The sequence below is a fragment of the Callithrix jacchus genome, chromosome 3 (assembly GCF_049354715.1).
Source record: "Callithrix jacchus isolate 240 chromosome 3, calJac240_pri, whole genome shotgun sequence".
NCBI classification, from domain to species: domain Eukaryota; kingdom Metazoa; phylum Chordata; class Mammalia; order Primates; family Cebidae; genus Callithrix; species Callithrix jacchus.
Window position 1 is genome coordinate 84,890,584 of NC_133504.1, and position 27,269 is coordinate 84,917,852.

Consider the following 27,269-nt stretch of genomic DNA (forward strand, 5'->3'; position numbering starts at 1 on the left):
TTACTACATAACTACTGTTTTGTTAAATATCGACTGCACTCTTCTTTTACGTTACCGCACAGGGATTTAGGGTAAAAAGATAATAGTGAAAAAGAGCTATTAAGTATATGTTTTAGTGCCGTATTTCTTAACTTGTTAGAAAAATTCACCCTTCTTTGGTTAACATAAAAGGATCATGCTTTCGGCCGGGCATGGTGGCTCATAGCTGTAATCTCAGTGCTTTGGGAGGCCAAGGCAGGAGGATCACCTGAGGTCAGGGATTCGAGACCAGCCTAGGCAACTTATTTTTTTATAGAGACCCCATCTCTACAAAAAAAAATTAAAAATCTTATCAGGGCTTAGCTAGTTGTGTACACCTGTAGTCCTGGCTAGTACAGAGGCTGAGGTAGGGGGATCCCTTAAACCTAGGAGTTCAGGGTTATAGTGAGCCGGGATGACACCTCTGCACTCTAGCCTGGGCAACAGAGTGACTGAAACTGTCTCTTCAAAAAAACAAAACAGGCCGGGCGCGGTGGCTCACGCCTGTAATCCCAGCACTTTGGGAGGCCGAGGTGGGTGGATCACAAGGTCAAGAGATCGAGACCATCCTGGTCAACAACAAGGTAAAACCCCGTCTCTACTAAAAATACAAAATTAGCTTGGCATGGTGGCGCGTGCCTGTAGTCCCAGCTACTTGAGAGGCTGAGGCAGGAGAATTGCTTGAACCCAGGAGGTGGAGGTTGCAGTGAGCCGAGATTGTGCCATTGCACTCCAGCCTGGATAACAAGAGCAAAACTCTGTCTCAAAACAAAAAACAAACAAACAAAAAACAAAACAAAAACACTTTTCCCTAATGTTTTTATCACGAAAGCACTAACAATCCTAACAATCCCCACCCTTTACTGAGCACTTAGGTTGGTATCAACTTACATATGTTACCTAATTTATTGTTTATGCCAAATGTATGAAGTCTTGTTATCCTCGTCTTGTGGCTGAGAAATCTGAGGCTACAAGAGATGATGCAGTTTATTAACGATCGCAGAGCTTGTTAGTAAGTTGCAGAGTTGGTGTTGGAATGCAGGTCTGTCTCACTTCAAACCTGTACTGTGAACACATTCACGATATGGTCTCCAAATATTTTATTTTTCTATATTTCTTTCTTTCTTTCTTTTGAGACAGAGTTTCATTCTTGTTACCCAGGCTGGAGTGCAATGGCGTGATCTCAGCTCACCGCAACCTCCGCCTCCTGGGTTCAAGCAATTCTCCTGCCTCAGCCTCCCGAGTAGCTGGGACTACAGGCGAATGCCACCACGCCCAGCTAATTTTTGTACTTTTAGTAGAGACGGGGTTTCACCTTGTTGACCAGGTTGGTCTCGATCCCTTGACCTCGTGATCCACCCACCTCGACCTCCCAAAGTGCTGGGATTATAGGCGTAAGCCACGGCATCTGACCTTATTTTTCTATATTTCAAACCTAGAATGACTGCCTATGGCTTTTCAACTACCCTCTCCCCCTCACTTTGAAATATGTTTTCTTGGGCAGAGGCATCTCCCTACTGCTTGAGTGAGGAGGACAGAATGACCCTTCTTGATCTACTGCACAATGACTGAGAGTAAAGACACAACTACAGAGAAGACTCCTGCACCACCACGTTAGTCCATCAGCTTGCCAGAAGTCCAAAGTGAAACTGTAACCTGCTCCTCCTCTTCCTGGAGCTGAAATTGGCAAGAGCCTCTTGATCAGATCTCTACTCATTTAGAGACCTCCCTATGGGCTCTAAGTGAATCCCTGTTCAATCAACACTGCCTAGGTTTACGCACACAGAGAGGCTAAGGTCCGTTCTGCAAAAGCATCCTCAAATTGGAGTTTCTGTCATATTTTTCTTCAGAGGTTGCCTTTTAAGAAGACCATCAAGAAATTAAAGCCAGCCAAACTAGCTTTGGCACAAAGGGGAATGTACTGTACCGGTGGACATGAGGACAGGAAATGCAGACAGTCCTCATGTGGCATTAGAACCAGGAAATGGAAAGCTGTTGGTGGAAGCCTGCCTCTCTCTCTCTCTCTCTCCACAGTCTGATTTATTCATTCCATAAAGACTTGAATGCTTACCACGTATCAGGTACCATGCTAGGTGGGGCAAGAGTACATACAGAGGTAAACAGAACAGACAAGTCAGCTTCATGTCTCTCTGTAGACCATCTTTATCTGACCCATTTACCATGGCTTTGCATGATCTCCTGACTTAAGGCTTTAATAGAAGAAACTAACTCAGTTGCAGCATTCTTAGTTTAAAGATAACGTTTTAGCACAACACATGGCTTGTTCCTTCCAGCGTTTAATCAGCTATACAACAAAGGGACTTGGAGTGGGGAGATTTGCATGGACAATTGCAGTAGTCAGGGAAAAATAAATTGTGTAAAAACGATTTATGTATTGATTGATTGATTGATTTTGCCTGAAGTCCCTCACTTCTAATACCCTGACAAAATATTTTAGCTTAATCCCTTCAAGGGATGTTGGGAAGGGGAAACTGACTGGTGAAAGAAAAAATGATCATCTCTGCCGCGAAGACTTTCAAAGATAAAGGGATGATGACAGTTTCTATAACTTGAAGAAAGACAGGGAAAGAGCCCTAGGAAGATGAGGTACTCATGCTGAGGTAGGAAAGGCTTGGATGGCCCATCCTGAGACACTGGTTTGGGTGTGAGCGGAGGCTTCGAGTAAGGCACTGCGTCGCTCACACAGCCTCTCACCCAGGACCTTAGGGAAGCCTGGGTGAAATCCCTTGGGAGGGCAGAAGGGAGAGGAGAGAAGAGGAGAATCATAAATCTTAAAAACAAGGCCCTCCCTGCAGTGCCTGAAACACTCATAGTTGCTTAAAAGCTCAAATTATTTAAGGTTGCCTGAAACATTTGTGAACCCTGGAGGCAATCAATCTCCGATTATGAGAGCAGCAGATGGAGAGCAGTGATACTATAGCAGTCGCTCATGAAGACTGGAAGGCTTCCAGGAAAAAGGTGGACAGGGAGGCTAAAAGTTGAGATGTGCAGTAACAAAACTCTGTATGATTGCCCCTTAAGTTTTATAGACATGAGGGCTACTGCAGTCCAGAGATGGAGTATTTACAGTCATCAATGTAAATGTGAACTCTACTCATGAGTCTGGACTTTCAACTTGAATGTCCTGAATATGCCTCAAGTCCCTCACCTCGAATACCTTGACAAAAGATTTCAGCTTAATTCCTTCCCTTCAAGAGAATCTTGAGATGATATGAGATCTCATTTGCTTAACTATACATTTCTAAGTAAGTGTTAAGTCTGAGCAAGTTTATTCATATAATCTACTATTTTTTTATTCATATAATCTGATTTGTAGTTCAGTTTATAATTTTGGGGAAAAATTGTGGCTGGGAAATGGGTATGGTATCTAAAGTTTTCAAAGAAATTTGGTACATGCCAAAAGGCTTTGTATATAAAGAACTGTGACTACCGCAATGCTAATTTAGGGAGATATGTGCATTACCTTAAGTTATGTGAATTTCATCAGTGATTATTTTGCATAGCAAGTCCTAGATTCATTTTCCATGAAGTAATGTGCTTAGGTATTTTATTATAAAGCCAAGTAGTCTATGATGTCTTAGCTTTTGTTATTCTTCTGATTTTTCCTCCTTATAAGGTGTGAAATTTGGAACTGTTCCCTCAAGTGATTCACTGTTTGTCCCCCACTCCTTCTTTTTGGTTCTCCAGTGATTCTCCTTCTTCTCATTTATTAATTAATTTTCTTCAACAAATATTTATATAACTCCCCTAATGTGCCAGGGTAACCATGATTCTTACTTTCACAGAATATTTTTGGGACGGATAATCTACCACCAGCTCTGGGCATCTCTGCAATTTCTTGCAGTGTGTGTCTAGAATGAGAGATCAGGCCTGGAGCAGTAGCTAACACCTGCAATTCCAACATTTTGGGAGGCTGAGGCAGGATAATCATTTGAAGTCATGAGTTTGAAACCAGCCTGGGAACATAGTGAGACCCTCATTGCTACAAATTAAAAATAAAAATATTAGCCTGTAGTGGTGGCACATACCTGTGGTCTTAGCTACTCAGGATGCAAAGAGGGAGGATTGCTTGTGTCCAAGAGTTTGAGGTTGCAGTGAACTATGATTGTGCCACTACATTCCATCCAGGGCAATAGAGTTAGACCCTGTCTGAAAAAAAAATGCCAGGCTAACCTCTCTTTATCTGGGCAATTTATTAGAATTTGCAGCATCTTTGAGGGATGGAGTCATGTCTTTCACTGGGACAAACAATAGGCTTTTAATAAAAGCAGTGGGCTCCCTAAGCCCAGTGTTCCTTGGCTTCAATAAAGACAAACCCACTGACTACATGCACAGCATCCACTGGCCCACTTACTACTCCAGTGGGGCTTGGAGGACATTAGGAGCAGATGTCAGCATGATGTTCATGCTGCTTGAGGCACTATGTCTCTGACCCAGGAGTTTCATGTCTTCTGCCAACATCCATGAAATACCTGGCTACCTCGTTAGCTTATAAGGAGAGTAAAAGCAAATTACAGACCCTGACAAATGTAATCATTTCCAAGAATTGCATCACCCATAGATGCGCCTCTCACAAAGTAAAATTTTGTGTAATTTCCTAAATTTCCATCTTAACTGAAATAGGATAAAGAACAAAAAATGGCAACTTTATTTGACATACATTTGTTTTTTGTGTGTTCTATGTTGTTTAAAATGTATAGCCTGCGTATTACCAATTCCGTGCTCTTCATAAAAACAAATTCTTAAAGATTAAGATTTTTGGCAATTTTCTTCCAATAATGCAAATTAACCAAAATTTTCTAGATACCTGCTATGTGCCAGGGTCTGTAAGGTGACAGAAGGATGAATAAGACACAGTTCTAGAATTTTAGGGCTCAGGTTTACTAGAGATGACAGACACAAATATGTCTGAAATAAAAGACTGTATCTGCTCAGATATAGTTTAATTCTAAGCAAAGAATGGACAAAGAATGATTGTGATTTATAGCTCAATTTACCACTTTTGGGGGAAAAATTGTGATTTCTTTTTCAGGTAAAGGGAGGTTTAGCTAAGTTAGGCTTTGTTTAGAAGACTAAATAGAACACTGAAAGATGGGTAATACTCCAGCCAGAGGAAGTGGAAGGGGTAAAGTCTGAGGAGCAAGGGCAGGTGGCGTTGTGAAGAGATGAATGTCAGACAAATGTGATGAGATATGGAGAACAGCAAGAGCAAACACACAGAGGGAACTTGCAGAGAGTGACTGAGCTCAGCAGGAAGGCTCTCAATGGTGGCTGGGGTTAGACTGATGACTAACATAGACTAATCAAGTTTAGTTGCTCATGGAGGGGTGGGGTATTTTTTGTTTGTTTGTTTGAGATGGAGTTTTGCTCCTGTTGCCCAGGCTGGAGTGCAATGGTGCAATCTCATCTTACCACAGCCTCCACCTCTCAGGTTCCAGTGATTCTCCTGCCTCAGCCTCCTGAGCAGCTGGACTTATAGGCGGCCACCACCACACCCAGATAAAATTTTGTATTTTTAGTAGAGATGGGGTTTTCCATGTTGGTCAGGTTGGTCTCCAACTCCAGAACTCAGGTGATCCGCCCACCTTGGCCTCCCAAAGTGCTGGAGTTTCAGACATGAGCCAATGTGCCAGGTGGGGGCATTTTAACAACACTTGAAGTTGGCAAAGTACTTCATTGCTGTATAGCAACTACTCAAATACTCTTCAGTGATGTTGTTTCCATTAATCTGTTAATTTTACCTTATCTATTTATTCAGTTTTAAAGGAAATAAATGACATAAATGGGTATTAAGAACTTACATTGTTCTTGAGTCCTATTTCAATTTCACTTAATTTCCCTTTTTTTGAGTTGAGGCCAAACTCATTAATCTGGGGCTCTTTCCTATTTTTTATTTTTCTCCATTGTAACTAATGAATTAATCATGCAGCTTTGTTTAATATCTGTCTTCCTCACTATAATTTAAGCTCCAAGAAAGCAGGAAATGAGTTTGTTTTGTTCCCTTCTATAACCTTAGTCAGTACCTTGAATAATTCCTAGCACATGTAGTAGGTGCTCAAAAAATATGTGTTGTTAAATGTTTATAAAGCAGATGCAAGCTAAATTTGGGTAACCTATCTTGTTGACTAATTCTGTGCATTGCTGACTGTTGATAAGTTGGAAATATTTCTGTTTATTTCAGGGATATCTGTAATGTGCAAAGAAGATGCCTTTTATCACCTCTAAAGTATTAAATACTCTGCCTACACTCTTGAAATAGCAAGAACAACATGATTAATTTTAATTCACACTCTTGTCTCTTTGAAATAATGTAAGATTTTTAGAATATATCTTAATGTTGATTCTCATCAGTCTTATCAGAAATGTCCACAAAATTTGCTTTATAAGTGCATTATCAGATTATCTGAAAATTCTGTGACAATGTTTATGTCAAAGATTCTGGCCCATAAAATAAGCCAGTTTGGGTGTTAATGAGGATGCCAGCACCAATAAATGTTAGCCGTCATTCACATCACCCCTACCCGCAGTGTTGATGGTTTTCTGCAATTTCTGACAGTAAGTTGGTTCTTCTTTCTAGTGCCTCACTGCCGCCCTCTACTGGTGGCATTTATCACTACAGGTGTAAGCAATTTTACTAGCATATTTATACTTAATAATGAAAACAAATGTGTGACTCTACAGACCAGAACATGTCTAAAACAATTATAAGATTTAGTAATGGCCTGAAATACTGGAAACTTTTGGGGAACATAAAAATAGCAATGCATATTATTCAACTGACAAATACTCGTATTTGAATTACATTTCAGTGAAAACCCATTAATCTTTTTGAATTTTAGGAAAAAATTCACTAATTCACTGTGCCAAAATCTATGATGCTTAAATATAGCAATGATTAAAATTATAGTTGTATGCAAATACATGGAAATTAAACAGCCTGCTCTTGAATGATTGTTGGGTCCACAATAAAATCAAGATGGAAATTTAAAAATTCTTTGAACTGAATGTTAACAGTGACACAACCTACAAAACCTCTGGGATACCGCAAAGACAGTGCTAAGAGGAAAGTTCATAGCATTAAATGCCTCTATCAAAATAAGCACAAATATACAATCTAAGGTCATACTTCAAGGAGCTGAGAAACAAGAACAAACCAAACCCAAACCCAGCAGAAGAAAAGAAATAACCAAGATCAGAGCAGAACTAAATGAAACTGAAACAAAAAAATACAGAAGGTAAATGAAACGAAAAGCTGGTTCTTTGAAAAGTTGAATAACATTGATAGACCATTAGTGAGATTAACCAAGAAAAGAAAAGAGAAGATTCAAGTAAGCTCAATTAGAAAAGAAATGGGAGCTATTACAACCAATATCACAGAAATACAAAAAGTCATTCAAGGCTACTGAACACATTTACACACATAAACTAGAAAACCCAGAGGAGATCAATAACTTCCTGGAAATACAAAACCCTCCTATATGAAACCAAGAAGAAATAGAAACTCTGAACAGACCATTAACAAGAAGTGCGATTGAAATGGTCACTACAAAGTTACCAAGAAAAAAAGTTCAGGATCAGACAAATTCACAGTTGAATTTTATCAGACATTCAAAGAAGCATGGTACCAATCCTATTGACACTATTCCAAAAGATAAAGAGGGAATCTTCCCTAAATCTTTCTATGAAGTCAGTATCACCCTAAAACCAAAACCAGGAAAGAACATAATAAAAAAAAAAGAGAGAAAATTACAGACCAATATTCCTGATGATCATAGATGCAAAAATCCAGAACAAAATACGAACAGAATCCAACAGCATATCAAAAAGATAATCTAACATAATCAAGTGGGTTTCATACCAGGGATGCAGGGATGGTTTAACATCTGGAAGACAATAAATGTGATACACCACATAAACAGAATTAAAAATAAAAATCACACAATCACCTAGATAGATGCAGAGAAAGCATCTGACAAGATCAAACATCTCTTTATAATTAAAACCCTCAACAAAATTGGCATAGAAAGGACATACATTAAGGTAATAAAAGCCATTTATGACAAACCCATAGCCAACATTATATTGAATGGGGAAAATTTCAAAGCATTCCTCCTGAGAACTGCAACAAAACAAGTATGCCCACTTTCACCACTTTTATTCAACATAGTACTGGAAGTCCTAGCCAGAGCAATCAAACAAGACAAAGAAATAAAGGGCATCCGAATTGGTAATGAAGAAGTCAAATGGTCACTGTTTGCTGATGACATGATTGTATACCTAGAAAACCCTAAGAACTCATCCAAAAAGCTCCTAGCAAAATTTCAAGATACAAAATTAGTAAAGTTTCAGGATACAGGCCGGGCGCGGTGGCTCACGCCTGTAATCCCAGCACTTTGGGAGGCCGAGACGGGTGGATCACGAGGTCAGGAGACCGAGACCATCCTGGTCAACATGGTGAAACCACGTCTCTACTAAAAATATACAAAAAATTAGCTGGGCTTGGTGGCGCATGCCTGTAATCCCAGCTACTCAGGAGGCTGAGGCAGGAGAATTGTCTGAACCCAGGAGGCGAAGGTTGCTGTGAGCCGAGATCGCGCCATTGCACTCCAGCCTGGGTAACAAGTGTGAAACTCCGTCTCAAAAAAAAAAAAAAAGTTTCAGGATACAAAACTAATGTACACAAATCAGTAGCCCTGCTATACACCAACAATGACCAAGCTGAGATTCAAATTAAGAACGCAACCCCTTTTAAAATAGCTGCAAAAAAAAAAAAAAAAAAAAAATACTTAGGAACATACTTAACCAAGGAGGTGAAAAGCCTCTACAAGGAAAACTATAGATGAAAGAAATCATAGATAACAAAAACAAATGGAAACACATCCCATGCTCATGGATGGGTAAAATTAATATTGTGAAAGTAACCACACTGTCAAAAGCAATCTACAAATTCAATGCAATTTTCATAAAAATACCACCATAATTCATCACAGAATTAGAAAAAATAATTCTAAAATTCACATGGAACCAAAAAAAGAGCCAGCATAGCTAAAGCAAGACTAAGCAAAAAGAACAAATCTCGAAGCATAACACTACCTCACTTCAAACTACACTATAAAGCCATAGTCACCAAAACAGCATGGTTTTGGTATAAAAATAGACACACAGACCAATGGAACAGAATAGGGAACCCAGAAATAAAGCCAAATACTTATAGGCAACTGATCTTTGGAAAAGCAAACAAAAACATAAAGTGGAGAAAGGACACCTTTTCCAACAAATGGTCCTAGGATAATTGGCTAGCCACATGTAGGAGAATGAAGCTGGATCTTCGTCTCTCACTTTATCCAAAAATCAACTCAAGATGGATTAAGGACTTAAATCTAAGACCTGAAGATACAAAAATGCTAGAAAATAACATTAGAAAAACCCTTTTAGATATTGGTTTAGGTAAGGAGTTCATGACCAAGAACCCAAAAGCAAATGCAGTGAACACAAAGATAAATTGCTGGGACTTAATTAAACTGAAGAGATTTTGCACAACAAAAGGAACAATCAGCAGGGTAAACAGACAACCCACATAGTAGGAGAAAATCTTCACAATCTACATCTGACAAAGGACAAATATTCAGAATCTGCAATGTACTCAGCCAAATCAACAAGAAAAGAAACAAACAATCCCATCAAAAAGTGGGCTAAGGACATAAATAGACAATTCTCAAAAGAAGATATACACATGGCCAACAACATATGAAAAAGTGTCAACATCACTAATAATCAGGGCAATGCAAATCAAAACCACAATGTGATACCACCCTACTCCTCATAGAATGGCCATAATAAAAAAAGATTAAAAATAGTACATGTTGGTGTGGCTGCAGTGAACAGGGAACACTTCTACACTGCTGTTAGGAATGTAAACTAGTACAACCACTACGGAAAACAGTGTTGAGATTCCTTAAAGAGCTAAAAATAGAACTACCATTTGATCCAGCAATCCCACTCCTGAGTATCTACCCAGAGGAAAATAAGTTATTATATGAAAAATATATATATATATATATACGTATATATCTATATATACGTATATATATATATACACACAGATATATATATATATCTGTGGAAAGTTTTATATATACATATTATATATATAATAGGATACTACTCAGCCATAAAAAGGAATGAATTAATGGCTTTCGCAGCAACCTGGATGGGATTGGAGACTATTATTCTAAGCGAAGTAATTCAGGAATGGAAAACTAAACATTGTATGTTCTCACTTGTAATGAGAGCTAAGCTATAAGAATGCAATGACATAAGAATGATACAATAGACTTTGGGAACTCAGAGGAAAGAGTGGGAGAGTTGTGAGGGATAAAAGACTACACATTGGGTATGATGTCAACTGCTTGGGTGAGGGGTGCACCAAGATCTTAGAAATCACCGCTAAAGAAGTTATTAATGTGACCAAATGCCATCAATTCCCCAAAAACCTATTGAAATAAAAAAATAATTATAATTATAACTATAGCCTGGGAAACATGGTGAAACCCCATCTCCACAAAAACCGCAAAAATTAACCAGGCATGGTGGCTCATGCCTGTATTCTCTGCTACTTGGGTAGAGGTGAGAGAATCATCTGAGCCCACTAAGTGAAGGCTTCAGTGAGCTGAGGTCACGACACTGCACTCCAGCTTGGGTGATGGGAGTGAGACCTTGTCTCAAAACAAAAACAAACAAAAATTTCAGTTGTACTATCTCTGGAGCAAGAACTTGCTAACAAACTAATAGTGTAATAGCATTGCAGGGCATTTTTAAGCTGTTTTGGGAAAAATTCATTAAATTATTACTTTAGAATGACTAAATATATAAGAGAAATACTGATAATGCAGAAGAGTCTTATCTATTAAATGCTCTATGGGTCTGTAATTTGCAAACTATACTGGTTCTGAACATGTATGTGACCCCAAAGTCTTTTTTTTTTTTTTTTTTTTGTCTCCTTCCTTACTCTCAGCACACACCCTACAGGCAACAAAGCTGCCAACCTCACCTCATAAATACGGTCTTTGCTTTCTCAGTCTCTCTTCTTGCTGCCTGTTACAAAATTTCTCCTTGTTTAGTTTGGACCACTAGCCTCCAGGCTAGTCTTCCTGCCATTTGTCTCTTTCCCAGTTCCCATTCTTTATGCTTCATGTGCTGCCCAGATAGATTCTTAAAAGGCAGAACTGATTATGTTTCTTCTCTACTTAGAAACTCTTGGCTCATTGTTGCATGTAGAATGAAGCCCAAACTCCTGCAGTTGGCATGGAGGGTCCAAGCTGCGGTGAACTTTCCCTTAGTACTCTGATATAGTGTCCCCAGGACTCTGTTTTCAATTCTATAGCAGAGTCTGACATCATGCTCTGTCATAATTCAGTTACTTAACTGTCTCCCAGTGGACTGTGACTCCTGTGGGTGACCACAATGTCTCACTCCATTTTTCATCTCAGCATCTCATGCTGTGACTAGCACACTATAGAAGCTGTGTGAACACATAAATGAATAAATGAATGCTCCTCTCCCCATTTTTATCTAATAAACTCATCAGTTTTCAAGTATTAGCTTATAAAGATGCTTCTCTGAAGACTTTCTTGACTCTAATATGGCTGTCAGAGTAGCTGAATGTACTTCAGGCTTCCGTGTTAGGTCATCAGTGCCAAAAGCAACCTGGAGGACTGGAAAGGATATGAGCTTCAGAGGCAAATGACCCTGGGCTAACAACTTAGCCCTGCCACTCACTATCTGTGTCACCTTCTATAAGTAGCTCATGTTTTCTGAAATGAGCATTAGTTTCCTCATCTTTAAACGGAGTTAACACCACTTCCCCATAGGACTGATGCAAAGATTAAATAAGCAAGTAAAAGTTCATGACACATGAAAATTTAATTAAATTTCAGTATTTATTTCCTTCCCCTGAGGGTGAAGACCCTATTTAATTTATACTAGGTTCCCAGAACTTCAGAAACTATAGAGAATCAGTAAATGTTTGTTGAGTAAATAAATGAATCCCAGAGTTGTAGTTAGTCAAAAGTAGTGTAAGTATATACTTTAAAAAGGTCTTTTAAACTAATAAAAATGTATGTTAATTCTTTTCTACCCACTTAGTATAAATATCATATCCTAATACTCTGAAATGTCTTGAATCAGATTCTTCTCATTTTTATGATTTTATTACCTAAAGTTTACACAGGCCTTATGGTTTGGGGCATATTTTCAGACCTTTAAGTTATCCTTCTTTTTGTACATTTCCTTTATGTAGTCACTGTAAAGTATGTTTGTGAAGTGTCTGAATAATAAGTAACATTTATTTTATAACGGTATACACATATAATAATTTTAAGAAGACAAAGCAAAATATAAAATTATTCATACAGTGTAATAACAACTCTGTAAAAAATCATTAAAAACCATTGACATTTTCTTCCAGAAGTAAAAAAATCCATCCTAAGATTTATATAGAATCTCAAGGGACCTTGAATAGCTAAAAGAATTTTGAAAAAAAAGAAAATTGGAGGACTCAGACTTCCTGATTTCAAAACTTACAATGAAGCTACAGTAATCCAAACAGTAGCATAGAACATTGATGTATAAATGGCCCAGAAATAAACCATCACATGATTCCCAACTAGAGTGCTAAGATTATTTCTGAGGAAAGAATAGTTTTTTTAACAAATGGGATTGGGAACACTGTATATCCACATACAGAAGAATTAAGTGGGACCCTTACTTTACAACACCACATACAAAAATTAACTCAAAATGGATCAAAGACTCAAATGTAAGAGTTAAAACTAGAAAAGTCTTAGAAGAATACATAGGAGAAAGGCTTCATGAAATAGGATTTGGCAACAATTTCTTTTTACATGACATGGAAAGCACAGGCAACAAAATTAGTAACAGATAAATTAGACTACATCAAAATTGAAAACTTTGGACATCGAAGGGCACAATCAGCAGAGTGAAAAGAAATCTATGAAATGAGAAAAAAATGTGCAAATCATAGCTGACAATGAGTTAATATCCAGAGTATATAAAGAACAACTGTAACTCAACAACAGAAACATCAAACAAGCCAATTAAAAGATGGGTGAAGCATTTGCATTTGAAACTACAATTTTGGAAACCTAAAGCTAAGGTAATTTGGATTCGTTATTTGACTCATCCACTAAAGTTTGTTGTTGTTGCTGTTGTTTTGAGATGGAGTTTGGCTCTTGTTGCCCAGGTGGAGTACAGTGGCACAATCTTGGCTCACTACAACCTCTGTCTCCCAGGTTCAAGCGATTCTTCTGCTTCAGCCTCCCCAGTAGCTGGGATGACAGGCATGTACCACCATGCCCGGCTAATTTTGTATTTTAAGTAAAGACGGGGTTTCACCATGTTGGACAAGCTGGTTTCCAACTCCTGATCTCAAGTGATCCACCCACCTCGGCCTCCCAAAGTGCTGGGATTACAGGCATGAGCCACGGCGCCCAACCTGTTGTTGTTTAAAGTGCTTATCAGCATAATGATAAAAGTCATGTGTATTTGTGAAGAAACATGCTTTTTGGTCCCTTTTGGGAATGAGAGGCACTCCTTGATCTTTATGAATGATGGGTTACTGTTTTGCCTTACTGCTTAACTTAATGTAGTGGAATAAAGCAGACAAAGCTTGAAAAAAAAATGGGCAAAGTTTGAATAGACATTTCTCTAAAAAAGATATACAAATAGCCAATAAGTACAGAAAAAGTCCTCAATATCGCTAATCATTACAGAAATGCAGATCCAAAGCACAATGAGATACTACCTCACACCCATCAAGATGGCTACCATGAAAAAAAAACAAAAAAACAAAAAAACAGAAAATAACCCGTTGGAAAGGAGGTGGAGAAATCAGAACTCTTGTACACTATTGACAGGACGTCACTGTATGCCAGTTTTTCAGAAAGTTAAAAATAGAATTACCATATGATCTGGCAATTCCACCTCTATATATACCCAAAAGAATTGAAAATGGGAACTTGAGGAGATATTTGTATACCCAAGTCCTTCACATGATTAGCAATAGCCAAAATATAGAAGCAGTCCACTGAATGGATGAATGGAGAAACAAGACTGGCATGTACATGCAATGAAATATTATTCCACCTTAAAAAGGAAGGCAATTCTGACATATGGATGAACCTTGAGGACATTATAGTAAGTGAAGGAAGCCAGTCACAAAAGAACAAATACAGGATGATACCACTTACATGAAGTACTTAGAGTAGTCACACTGATAGACCCAGAAAGGAGAATGGTGTTTGCCAAGGGCTGGCGAAGAGGGAAATGGGAGTTATTGTTTACTGGGTGCAGAGTTTCAGTTTTGTAAGATAAGAGTTCTGTTGCTGGATGGTAGTAATTGCAGTGCAACAATGTGAATGTAGTTAATACCACTGAAATGTGCACTTAAAATGGTTAAGATGGTATGTTTCATATTATGTATATTTTACCACAATTAAAAAAATTATTGAAGAATAAGCAGAAGTAAATACAATAAAATGTGGAATGTTTGCCTCTAAGTGGTACTTTTCTATTATTTTCCTCTTCATTTCCTATTTTCTACAATGACTATGTATTGCTAGGAAAAAAAATAACAATTCAAAAGTTTCATATGAAAACTTACCCGGAGTTGGGGTTCATGAGATTTCAATCCATTCCTGATTTAGGAGAACTTCCTAGTTAAGAAAGAGACATTTAAAACAGAGGACTTTGTTATAGTTAGAGAATAAACAGAAGAGGGAATAATTTCTATTCTACTTCTTGTCATAAGCATTGTTGCATGCTTGCTATTTGAAACATTGGATTAGGGAATGGGAAAAGTCAAGTTCCTCAGTTGCACATGAGTGTGCAAAGTTACAATTGTATCATCACTGTCCATCACTTTAGATATAAAAGGAAGAGGAATGTCACATCAAGGGAGACAAGAACCTGGCCAGAGTGCTTGACTGAGGACAAATCTCTTTTGGTTTCCTACCTTCCTTAAATAGGGGAAAGGGCTTCAGATTTCTCCTTAAACTTTTGAAGCAGTTCAACCATAAAGGAGAGAAAACCTCACTATCAGAGGATCAACCTATCAGTGGTAGTCATATCTGATAATTTTGTTATGCATGAATTAAAGGGACTGCTTAAAAACCTTTGGGGTTTACATCTTATCTCCTGGAGTTCTGAAGTTTTCATTCATTGACTTTAATAAAGTACGTGTACTACTTTGGGGGCCTGCCAGAAAAATGGGAATCCCCTAGTTATTTATACAAAAATGTTGCTAAAAGACTTTGCAATAATAATAACTACTTTATTGTATATTAAAATGACAGTGCAGCTGGGCATGGTGTCTCACGCCTGTAATCCCAGCACTTTGGGAGGCCGAAACAGGCAGATCACTTGAGGTCAATAGTTCAAGACCAGACTGGATAACATGGTGAAACCCCATCTCTACTAAAAATACAAAATTAGCTAGGTATGATGGCGTATGCCTATAATCCCAGCTACTAGGGAGACTGAGACATGAGAATCATTTGAATCTAGCAGATGGAAGTTGCAGTGAGCTGAGATCATGCCACTGCACTCCAGCCTGGGCAACAGAGTGAGACTGTCTTAAAAAAAAAAAAAAAAAAAAAAAACATGACAATGCATTACTCTTCCCAGTAATTTACATTTTCAACTATCCTGTAACCCTCTCGAAGTCCACCGTATTCTCCTACAGCCCCTAAACCACCATCCTGGGTAGAGGCCTCCTGTTCTTAACTGCCACTTATGAACCTTGCTTTCACTTTCCTTGTTTAATCCACACACTCCTATCCTTTGGAATTCATGTCACCAGATTCTATCATCCACTGCCCTTCATTGTTGCTGTCAGCTGCCAGCTCTCAGGGCTGAATCACTTGCCCTCGTAACACTTGCTTTCTCCAAACCACTCTTATTCTTGGATATTTCAATAAGCATGTGGTGATCCAGGACTCTCAGTTCCTTGAAATTCTTTCTTCCAAAGATGTTGTCCTTGATACAAGCTTGGCCATTCATTTCCATGGTCATTCAGCCTATACTTTGTTAACATCAGTGACAGCAACTCTTCTAGATTTTCAAATTCATTAATCTCTCTATTCACTACCACCCATCTTGTCTCCTTTTAGTCTCCAAAATCCAGCAATTCTAAAATCCCATTGGGACCTCTAATCTATGGATCCTACTTCCTTTTCATGAACTCTCACTGTATGTGTATGATCCCTTTACCTTCTGTTCACTTTGGTGACTATTTCACGCTCTCTTTCTCCTCCATCCTCATCCTCATCAGAGGACTTCCCCAGGCTCCCACTCCCCTCTACAAATCTAACAGCAGCTGCATTCCATACTGTCTTCCCTTCTGCTATCAGAGATGGACCACCCATGCTTTTATCTAAAGCCAAGTACTCCATTTGGGCACCGAGTCCACCTGTTTCTCTATTCAGCGGCAGCATTTCTCTCCTCTTCCTCTCTCAATCTTTTACATCATCAAGCTTTTGCTCTCCCTTGGCTCATTCCTATCTGTTTACAAACATGCTATTATTTCCTTCATCTTAGAAAAAAAAACTCTTCATCTCACTTTCGTCAGTAGTTATTGTCTTTTTCTTAAGCAAAATTCCTTGAAAGAATTGTCTCTACTTGAGCTTCCAACCTCTTTTCCTGTTCTCTTTTAAATGCATTCTAATCAGACTTTTGCCCCACTATGTCACTGAAACTGATTTCATCAAAGTCACTGATCAACACCCTGTTTCTAAATTCAGCAGTCAATTATTTTTTTATTTTTATTATTATTTTTATGAGACAGAGTCTCCCTCTGTCACCCAGACTGCAGTGCAATGGTGCGATCTCGACTCACTGCAAACTGCAACCTCTGCCTCCCAGGTTCAAGTGATTCTTGTGCCTCAGCCTCCCAAGTAGCTGAGATTACAGGCATTTGCCATCACACCTGACTAATTTTTGTATTTTTCATAGAGACAGGGTTTCACCATGTTGGCCAGTCTGGTCTTGAACTCCTGACCTCAAGTGATTCACCTACCCTGGCCTCCCAAAGTGTTGGGATTATAGGTGTAAGCCAACACGCCCAGCCTCCAGCAGTCAGTTCTTACTCCTTATCTTAGTTGATCTGCCAAAAACATGTGACAAAGAGCCTCCCTCCTCTGCTATGTTCCAGGAAACCATACTCTCTTGGTTTTCCTCCTCTGTTATTAATCACTCCTTAGTCTTTTTGGCTGGTCTCTCCTGTTCTTCTAATCCTTTGATGTTGGAGTATGCAAAGCCTTAGTCTCAAATTATCTTCCTTTCTCCAACTAAACCTATTCCTTGGTGATTTCATTCAGTTCATGGCTGTAAATGCCATATATTTATTGGTAATCATCAAATTCCTATCTCCAGCCCAAACTTCACTTTGAGCTCCAGATGCATATTTTCAGCAGTTAACTTCATATCTGCACTTGAGTTCATATTGAACTACTGATTGGCTTGCATTAATGACTGAACCTTGTCAGCAGAGTGAAATGAAAGGCCAACTCTTGATGAGCTGGGCATTCAGAAGAGGCTGAGTGGGAGCAGGTGGGGTTACCAGAAGGGACATGCCTTGTGGAAGGAATTTGGCTGGCAGGAACTGCTTGGTTTCCTCTTGTACACTTTCAATTTGTGCACGGGCAGCTGTAGTCTCAGCAAGATTTTCCTCTGACAACTATGACTTGGGGGGTACCTGCACTGAGACATTGCAGGACTTCTGAAGCCTGTCTGTTGCATAATAAATGCTTTTCTGTTTTTTCTCTGTGACTTCCTTTTTCATGCACAGTGACTGCTGGCTTGCAAGTAAGAGGTATTGCCAGCCTACTCAGTGTTTCCAGATTTCTGACAAGAGCTGAATAAAGAAGTATTTAAGTCATTAAAATCTTAGAGTCTCTGTGCTGTAGTTGTCTTTAATATATTTTTTAAACATTGTATCATTAGAAAGCAAAACAGCATTGTCATAAAAAAATTGAAGAAAAAGAGTATATAAAAGAAAATAAGAATTGTCTATGATCCCACTAAGAAATAAGCACTATGAATATTGTTATTTTATTTTTGTTTAGCTGTAGTATTTATAATAAAGTTTTAAAAAGTTTAAGTTTTCAAAATGTAACTAAGTTCTTTGTCTGACTATAATTGACCAGTCTTTGTGCATCTAGATTGAGATGCCCAGGTGTACTCAGAAATGATTTAGCAAAACATGGTGACCCCATATGTATTTTGGTATGTGTGCTTCCACTCACTCATGTTATGGTTAACTTGGTTATGTTTCTACACTTGCTATCTTCTGTTTTTCTTTCAGCCTTGCTTTAAAGCTGGACATCCTCACCACTCTGCCTGCCCTGACCTACTTAACACAAATGACTAACCCCAATAGCGAAGCATCACCAGCAAGTGCTAACTTTTATAAAAACCCTTTTCTAGAAAAGATCTCTGATATCTCGGTATAGGGCAGGCATGGCATAGTTGCTGTCGGTTGGAGGGAGTGAGGTAAGGTTAGAAGCTTCCTGGGGCTGGCTCTGAAAGTCAATAAAGGCATTTTGAAGGGCAGACGGAGCTTCAGGTCCTTGGGAGAGTTTGCCCTGGCAAGTGTGTCATCTCAGGCAAAGCAGATCTAAACAGACAATGGCAGTTCTGGTAACCAGCAGGGTTAGAATGGAGTGAGTGCACAGCCTGAGGTAGACAGATGGAGTCATGCTAACAGCCTAGTATAGCAAGGAGGTGGAAGTAGTGATCATTATCATTTATTGAGTAAATACGGCCACTAATAATAACCAACTCATAAAACTGTAGTGAGTATTAACAATGTATTGTAACAGAAAGAATGATACACAGAACATGCTCAATGAATGCTTATTAAAGAATAACGCATGGCACTTATTAACTATCATTATTCAGCTGTGGTGAACAGATTGAGAGTGTTGTTTAGGGTAAGGGAAGGGGGCTGCTTCCTTAGATCTTTAAGTAAGATCTAAGGAATCTTAGATCTGCTTGCTCATGAATTTCCTCCACCCCATGATCTATCCACTTCATGGTGGATCCCAACCACACAGTAAATCTCCTGCTTCCAGGTGAGCCCATATTCCATTCACTGTATGCTAGGTAACCGGGGTTCTAATCCTGACTCCATCACAGGTTAGCTACGTGTGAACTTGTGCAAGTCACCTTTACTTGCTAGACCACAGTTTCCTCCTTTCTAAAGTTGGGGTTTTTTTGCTAAGTTGTTGTTGTTGTTCTTTCTTTGGGGGGGGGTGGAGTTCTGCTCTTGTTGCCTAGGCTGGAGTGCAATGGCGCAATCTTGGCTCACTGCAACCTCTGCCTCTTGGGTTCAAGCAATTCTTCTGCCTCAGCCTCCCTAGTAGCTGGGATTACAGATGCCCGCTATGGCCAGGTTGCTCTTGAATTCCCGACCTCAGGTAATCTGCCCTCCTCGGCCTCCAAAGTGTTGGGATTACAGGTGTGAGCCATTGAGTCTGGCCTTTGCTAAGTTCTTTAATGTCCTTTTTGACTCTGTGATTCTGTAATGCTACTTCTGCCCTCCCAAAGTTCAGCAGCCAGTGACCAAAGATCAGTGCCAGCCTGGTCTGCTACAGTAGGATACATGTAGACTCAATTGCACTTAATAAGAGCTACTGGTTTTTTTTTTATGAAGCACTGTTATTAAGGGGATTAATATATTAACTCATTTAATTCCCAGAAATAAGGATAACTGATGTTGTGATCCTCTTTTTTATTTTTTAATGGATTGAAGGTTTCAGTGGGACGGGAGAATCACAAGGAATCAGGTGTTCAGAGGAATGTATTGAGCAGAGGTGAGGAACTAGGATGTTGACAAGTAAAAAAAGGAGAGAAAGAGAGGAAGAAAGAGGAAGAAAAAGAGGGAGAGAGAACAGGAATATTGCTTCCTTCTAAAAATGGGTATTAATAATGGCCAATTAATATTTTGTGTATTTAAAACGGAGAACTCTATAAATATTTATTGAGTTTACTTGCTCTGGATCTGAGTTGAAGTCCTGGATATCCTTATTAATTTTCTGTCTTGTTGAGTCTAAATCTCGTTATGGGTCTTATGTATCTGGGGTATTAAGATCTCTTATTGTTGCATTGATCCTTTTACCACTGTATCTTTGTTGCTTTGAAATCTATTTTATCAAATGTGAGAATTGCAACTCCTGCTTTTTGTTTATTTATTTATTTTTGCTCTCCATTTGATTGGTAAATTTTTCTCCAACCCTTTGTTTTGAGTCTTTGTGTATCTTTGGATATACCATTAGGTTTTTGGCTGCATCTTTTGATTGGGGAATTTAGTAGATTTAAATTTAGGGTTACTGCCATTTGATGTTAACTGGCTATTTTATCCATTCGTTGATGTAAATTCTTCTTTATGTTGATGCTCTTTACTTTTTGGTATATTTTTAGAAAGGCTCATACTGGTTGTTCCTTTCTATGTATAATGCTTCTTTCAGAAGTTCTTGTAAAGCAGGCCTGGTGGTAATAAAATCTCTGAGTACTTGTTTGTTCATAAAAGATTTTATTTTTCCTTCAATTGTGAAGCTTAGTTTGGCAGGATATGAGATTCTAGGCTGAAAGTTCTGTTCTTTAAGTATGTTGAACATACTTAAAGGAAGGATAGCAGAGGTCGAAGACCAACTTAATGAAATAAAACGACAAGACAAGAATAGAGAAAAAAGGAAGAAAAGGAATGAGCAAAAAAAAAAAAAAAGGATATGAAATTCTAGGCTGAAAGTTCTGTTCTTTAAGTATGTTGGATATACTTAAAGAAAGGATATCAGAGGTCGAAGACCAACTTAATGAAATAAAACGACAAGACAAGAATAGAGAAAAAAGGAAGAAAAGGAATGAGCAAAAAAAAAAGGATATGAAATTCTAGGCTGAAAGTTCTGTTCTTTAAGTATGTTGAACATACTTAAAGAAAGGATATCAGAGGTTGAAGACCAACTTAATGAAATAAAACGACAAGACAAGAATAGAGAAAAAAGGATGAAAAGGAATGAGCAAAGTCTCCAAGAAATATGGGACTATGTGAAAAGACCCAATCTACGTTTGATTGGTGTACCTGAATGTGATGGAGAGAATGAATCCAAACTGGAAAATACTTTTCAGGATACTATCCAGGAAAATTTTCCCAATCTAGCAAAGCAGGACACTATTCAACCCCAGGTAATACAGAGAACACCACAAAGATATTCCTCAAGAAGAGCAATGCCAAGGCACATAATTGTTAGATTCACCAGGATCAAAATGAAGGAGAAAATATGAAGGGCAGCCAGAGAGAAAGGCCAGGTTACCCATAAAGGGAAGCCTATTAGACTTACAGCAGATCTCTCAGCAGAAACCCTACAAGCCAGAAGAGAGTGGGGATGTTGTTATCCTCATGTTGTGGATGAGACAACTAAGGCCCTTAGTGATTAGTTAACTTGGTCATGGCCAAAAAGCAAAGAAGGGACAAAGTTGATACTAACACAGGCAGTCAATGTATCATATTAAAAGCATCCTGTAACACAGGTTCCCACACATACTTGCTAAAGGTATCCTAGATCAGGTGTTATTTTGAATAGATAGTAAAGTCTTGTTTTTAAATAACCCAATAGAACAAGACAAAAATCTTGGCCATGCTATGAACGAGCTGCTTTGAAGCACACACCTGCTAATACAGAATCTATGTATTCCTTTTGGGACTCTTTAAATATATTTAAGTGGGGCAAATATTCAGGATGTGTTGTTTTATTACACAACACCAAATCAAAGAGGCATCTGGCAGGATCTGCTACAACCTTCTACCGTCTCTAGTTGAAAGCGTTACTACATACTCATGTAAAAAAAAGATACATTTCTTCACATGTTATGTTGATGAATGTATGAATTAGTTTTTCAATTTAACCCATGGGGAAAATTTTTTTGTGAGCAACAGAGCTTTCACAGTGGTAAGTGTCATTTAGAGAAAAAACATTGAGCAGGACAGTAGAGATCCACAAAATGTTATTTATTTAGCAAATCTGTTGTCCACCTATAATGTGTCATGCATTGGGCAAGGTACTGGGAATTCAAAGATAAAAGGATACAGTATTGGTCTTCAGAAAGAGCTAGTTGTGTACAGAGATGAAGAAATCATCACAATTTATTGCAATAAGTTCATGGGTAGAGAAAAGCTCTGGGTCCTAAGAAATGGCTAACACAACAGGAAAAAGTGGCCGCTGACTTTGGTAGAAAGTAGTAATGTCAGTCAAGTCTTCCCAGGGGTAGTGATGCTTGAGTTGGGTCTTAGAAATAAAATAGGCACAGAGGAAGGACACAGTCTTACAAGCAGGTAAAGCAGTAGTGGTGACAAGGGTATGGCATTGTTGGGAAGGAACAAGTAGCTGGACACTACTGGAGTTTAGCTTCATCTGGGGTACTGGAGAGGAAGAAAAGATGTGGCCAGAGAGGCATGTAGCTGGAAGAGCAAGAAGGCTATTAAGATATGTGCTCAGCAAAGGAGGCCTCTGAACAGCATAGTCTGATACAGACTGTTCAAAAACAGCCCTGCACCCAGAGTAGAGACCAAGGAGATCAGGATATGGTGCAGGATGCTGAGGGCCTGAACCAGGTGAGAACAGATTGATACGGTAGATTCTAAAGATATTTAGAGAATGGAATCAATGTGACTTCAAAACTGATTAGTTACTGTTGATAAAAAACGAATAAGACATGTAGGGCAACTCCCAAGTTTTTGGCTTGGCCGAATTTGGGGTGAATTTTAGTGCCAGATAGCGATATAAAAAGTACTGGTGGAGGCAGTAAATGATGAGTCCAGTTTTGAACATGTTAGGTGTGAGATGCCTGGGGAGTGCAGGGTGGGAATGGTGGGTATTTGGAAAGGAGTCTGGAATCAGGGAGGAAAAGTGTAGGGCCTTTAACATATAGTGGTAAGTACATCCAAGATGAGCACACAGCAAGAGAGAAAGGGGGTAGAGAGCAGGATCTAACACATGTAAGGGGTCAGAAAAGGAGCTTAGAAAGTAAGAGCAGCCAGAGATATGGGAGGAAGATAAGAAGGTCACATGCAGGAGGAAGATCACTCCAGGTGATATGGAAACCAAAGGAGAGAATATAGAGAAAAAGAGTTTGTATCATAATAGTGTCATAATTGTGGAGAGAGAGAGAGAAAATAAAGTCTAAAAAGCAGCCTTTGGGTTTGCCTCCTGGGAAGCCTCTGATACAAGGATGTAACTCATTTCAGGGCAGATGCCATATTGCAGGGAGGTAGAAAAAAAAAGGCGAAGAAATGGAGCCGAGGAGCAGACGCTCGTATGTGGAAAAACGTGGCTGAGAGGCACAGGAGGGAAAGGCAAATAGCCCAAGTGGGATGCAGACGTGAAAAGGAGGAAAAGGGGTTGGTTGGTTGGTTTGCTTTTCTCAGGATACTCACACAAGCATGCTTACTAATGTGGGAGAGGGCTGAGAAGGCAGCGTCCTCCTGAAAGAGGAAAAAGTTGAGAACAGACTCCAGTTGTAAGGACTGGTTTGCTTTGCCTTGGGGAGGCAGGACACCCTTTTACTGAAACAGGAAAGAGGCACAGGTGCTCTAGTTATGTGTGAGATTTTTAAGTAGAAGGCAGGGGAAGGGGAGGAAGGAAACTGATGGAGTTATCTGCTTTTGGGCTGAGAGTAAGAAGTGAGGTGACAGAATTGGGGCTTGAGAAGAATGAAAAGCTTTCAGAAGATTCCCTGAGGGGACCAGCCCAAGAAGCTGCCCATCATCAACAGGTAGAGAAATCTCCAGGTAGCACTAAAGGCCCAGCTAGGAGGACCATGAATTTTAGTGGCATCAAATGTGTGGAGTTTTCTCCAGAAGCCTTTAGGAGTCCAGATGGGAGAGCAGAGAAGGCAGTGGGTGGATTAATTGAGCGCTGGGATTTTGCTGAATAGGCTGGGCAGAAAACCAAGGGGGAAATAGTAAAAGCATAATACTAAGAGAAATAGCAGTGGAAAAATAGTAGTCATGGTGGTGATCATTGTGACATTAACTTACCCCTTATTAAGCACTTAGGATTTAAGGACTGAGGGGCCTGTGGGAACAGTAAGTGATGGCTCAGAGAAATGGTGACTGGGAGAAATGAGGGGAGGGACCATCACCTAGCGGCCTTGACAGGTGGGATAATGAGAGCAGAGATAAAGAATGAGGGCTACTTTTTAGGAAATTGGATGCTAAAGAATAAAATTTGAGAGCTAGCCCCTGTCTCACGGACTGTAAGTTCCAGGATGTGGATCTGAGGGTCAGTGATGAGGGTGGAGAAGGGTTTTGGAGTAAGAGAGGTCAATGAGTGAAGTAACCTTTGATGGGACAATGAGATTGTCCACAAAGACACTGGACTTGGATCATGGGAGGTATGGGGTGAAAATGCATCTACAAATCGGTAGTTTACTCAGACTCTAAAATGGGAACCTAGCCTGGGAGGTAGAAATTGCAGTAAGTTGTGATCACAATGGCATCTCTTCACTCCAGCCTGGGCAACAGAGTGAGACTCTATCTCAGAAAGAAAGGCGGGGGGGAGAGAGAGAGAGAAAGAGAAAGGAGAGAGAGAGAGAGAGAGAGAGAGAGAGAGAGAGAGAGAGAGAGAGAGAGAGAGAGAGGAAAGAAGGAAGGAAGGAAGAAAGGAAGAAAGGAAGATGTGAGCCTGCTGATACAGAATATATATCTTCTGTATTCCATGTTTCAAATGCCCCACAGCATTTCTCTTCCTATGGGTCTCTATCACAAGTGTTTGATGAGCATTCTGGTGAAAACACATGCTTGGGAACAAGGCGATGAGAGGTCACTTTATTGAGTGAAAATATCTTTGAGGGATGTACCCCAAGAAGGCCCCATGGAGAGCTAGCAAGAGTGGAAAGCTAGAAGGAGAGCCTAACCTTATCTGCATAATGGTACGGGAGTCTGTATAGCATGGAATTAACACAGCTGCTGAGCCCTGGCAAGCTGTGCCTTCAGAAGCCGAAACCAAGCTCCTCATGTCCCAAGAAAGGTTTAGAGCAACAGGAAATCTGGGCTCAAAGGGATTCAAATGTCGCTTCCTGAGTAACTTGCGATCTTCAGAAGAGAATGTTAAACCTGATACATATTTCAAAAGAGATGTTACCACCGAACAGTTTATTATCTTTCACAATAATTATTTGGGGCATGACCTCAGGGAAGAAAATTTCTTGGTTATGATACAGTTATCTTGGAAAATGATGACCAGCTGACCAGCAGTGTCCAAACTTCAATTAGAGTTGAAGTCATTGTGAAGGAATGCCGACTAAAAGGACACATGATGAGGTTCTAAAATTTTAGAAAAAGAAGCTAACTATGAATGGACGAGGCTTTTGTTGGCAATTCTGCAGATATTTTGGGTACATATTATGCACTGATGGAGAATGCACCACAGTAACCAGATGTGCTGGGGTTAAGGCTGAAGCAGTGCTGGGTGAGCCAATGACACAATGCACTTTGAGGTGCAGTAGAAGCATATACAAAGACATGACAAAATGGAGTAGAAGTACAATATGTGCAGATATAAATTACTGAATCCAAAATATGGAAATCCATAAGAACAAGAAATGAATTAAGAGGTTATTTGCACACAGGTCAGGTCAAGTTTCCATTCCCCTTCCCTGCCTCTTTGTTTTTAATCTTTAAGCAAAAAGAAGTATTAGACTGAAGTGAAAGCTACAGTTGACAGAAAAGCAATCAACATAAGAAAAAAACTAACCCACAGTAAGTGTTTCACTTGGTATCTTCTTCTCTGTTTGCTGACTGTGCTGCACTTGTTTGTTCCTAGCACTGCGTCTCAGTCCTCTTCTTTCACATAGCTGGCTATTGCTTTTTTGATGTTGTTGTTTTTGATTTTATTATACGTTAAGTTCTGGGGTACATGTGCAGAACGTGAAGGTTTGTTACACAGGTATATACGTGCCATGGTGGTTTGCTGTACCCATCAACCCATCATCTGCATTAAGTATTTCTCCTAGTGCTGTCCCTCCCCTAACCCCACAGCTGGTTATGTGTATGCCAAATAAAAAGAAGGAAAAATTCTTATCTTCCAAAGCTGCATAGTTTCATCTATTATATATTAATAGCAAATAGTTGTATTTAATGAATTATATTTGTTTTCTCAAAAAACAATGTAAGTGTATTATATAAAAATATAAAATCATATAAGAATATTATGTTACATAGAAAAATAGAAGAAAGGAAATAATCTATCACTGTAAGACAACAATCACTTTTAGAGCATTTCTGAATTTATATCCACACCATTTTATGTAAACAGTTGTATGCATACAAGTTATTCAATCCTGAATCTATTTTTCACTTAGCATTTTCTGTGCTGGTTCTATTTTCTATCCTATCATGTTCTGTGGTACAGTATTGTTTCCTTAACATCCCCTTTTATGAGAATGCTTGCAGTTATCTGTTATTATAAATTTCATTATGATGAACATACTTGTGAATTTTTCTTATATCTAGAATTATTTCCTCCTTAGGATGGATTCCTAGAAATGAAATTATTGCATATAGCCATTGGCACATACTATGATCCACTAGTAGCCCTTCATCTAGATAAAGTCCCCTCAACCCCAAGTTTAGAAATTCAGTGAAACAAACAGAATGAATCTGTAGTATTCACACTGGGCCAATTCACCTTTTCTATTACTCTTATTTGAAAAAAATATTGGCTATCTTCTGCATCCTTTCAATTATATGATAAGTTATGAGAAAATATAATAGTGTATTAGACTACAGGTCTGATAAAAGTTTGATAAAATATTTCTCTATCTGTCAAATATTTTGTACATCTATAATCAGGAAATTGAACAGATTGCATTATCAGTTGAGCTCTGTAACCAAGGCCCAGTAAAGTTTGAAGATACTGCAATGGCTAAGAAAATGTCCACTTCTCAAATGCATGAGTGTAGCATATCTGAAACTTTAGCCATTTATATACCAGTTTCATAATTTTTGCTGAATCTGAAGATTACCTGTAATATTATTTTTTAATCATTTCATTGAAATCAATAGTAAATTACCTCAGCTTTTTACATAACACTTTCCTAAGCAATAGCATTCATGAAATTATAGGTTTTATATGCAAATTATGTTTCTAATTTATATT

General features: G+C 38.9%; 1 protein-coding gene across 17 annotated transcripts in view; it reads right to left on the bottom strand.

Annotated features, from left to right (window-relative positions):
- The window catches only part of ALPK1 (alpha kinase 1), a 182,424-nt gene that overhangs the window by 153,057 nt on the left and 2,098 nt on the right, over positions 1-27,269 (bottom strand). For 10 of the 17 annotated variants that reach the window (XM_054253043.2, XM_054253041.2, XM_054253042.2 and 7 more), the window contains exon 2: positions 14,720-14,771. The exons of 3 other annotated variants lie outside the window; for them this stretch is intronic. The gene's annotated coding sequence lies outside the window, so the exon portion shown is untranslated. The remainder of the gene's footprint in view (positions 1-14,719; positions 14,772-27,269) is intronic. 4 more of the 17 variants (XM_054253049.2, XM_054253047.2, XM_054253039.2 and 1 more) reach the window with 1 other exon arrangement.